Genomic DNA, 885 nt, shown 5'->3' with positions numbered 1-885 from the left:
TATATTTATATTTATATTTATATCAGATTCAGGGTCTCACTATGGAGTTGAGACTCATAGTAGTTTTCTAGTCTCAGTGTTCCCAGCTCTGGGAATATAGGCATGTGCCAGCATACTCGGTTTCAGGGGTCTGCTCGTTGCACCCAGGGTTCTGGGGCTGGCATGACATGCAGTATTGGGGATCAAAATCAAACTCAGGTACTTGTGCTTGCCAGGCAGGTTCTTAGACTGCTGACCTACCTCCTTAGCTTGAGAGTGATAATTTTAATGTAAAAAATTTCTGTACTTGAATAATATCTATATCCTCCCAGATGTAAGCCCTTTGGTGACAGGGAAAATATCTGGTCTTTCTTTTTTTGTTGTCTTAAAATTTAGCATAGCTGATGTTCACTATCATTTGTCAAATACATTCAATAATTGAAAACTAGAAAGCTGGCTAAGGCCAGGTCTTAGCTTTATTGTGAACAGCATAATTTTTTAAAATAAAAATATATTTAAAAATAGGAATAAACAATTACGTACTTTTACACAGAGGTTTGGAAATCTAACTGTACACAGCACTGTAGCAGGACAGTCTTGCAACACCACTTTTCCTGTCCCCTGCCTTCATTCACCACTCTTTTCCCTTTTAAACAAACATCTACCCAAGAGAAACCACGGTAGCAACTTGTGCGTCATGACAAGCAGCCTGTATTCAGAAGACCAGAATGACAGGCACTCCAAGCATGACCCTACTATTACACATTGCTATTTTCAGTGCAGTTGCTCAGTTCACAGGTATCAGCATATAGAGTTAGTCAGGGTGAGAATTCTACTAAGTAATGGCTAGGTTCGAAAACATGCTGAAGATTCTCAGGATCATTGCCTTGCCCATCTTGTACATAT

The sequence above is a fragment of the Octodon degus genome, unplaced genomic scaffold, assembly GCF_000260255.1.
Source record: "Octodon degus isolate 3935 unplaced genomic scaffold, OctDeg1.0 scaffold00042, whole genome shotgun sequence".
NCBI classification, from domain to species: Eukaryota; Metazoa; Chordata; class Mammalia; order Rodentia; family Octodontidae; genus Octodon; species Octodon degus.
This window is presented reverse-complemented; position numbering follows the sequence as displayed.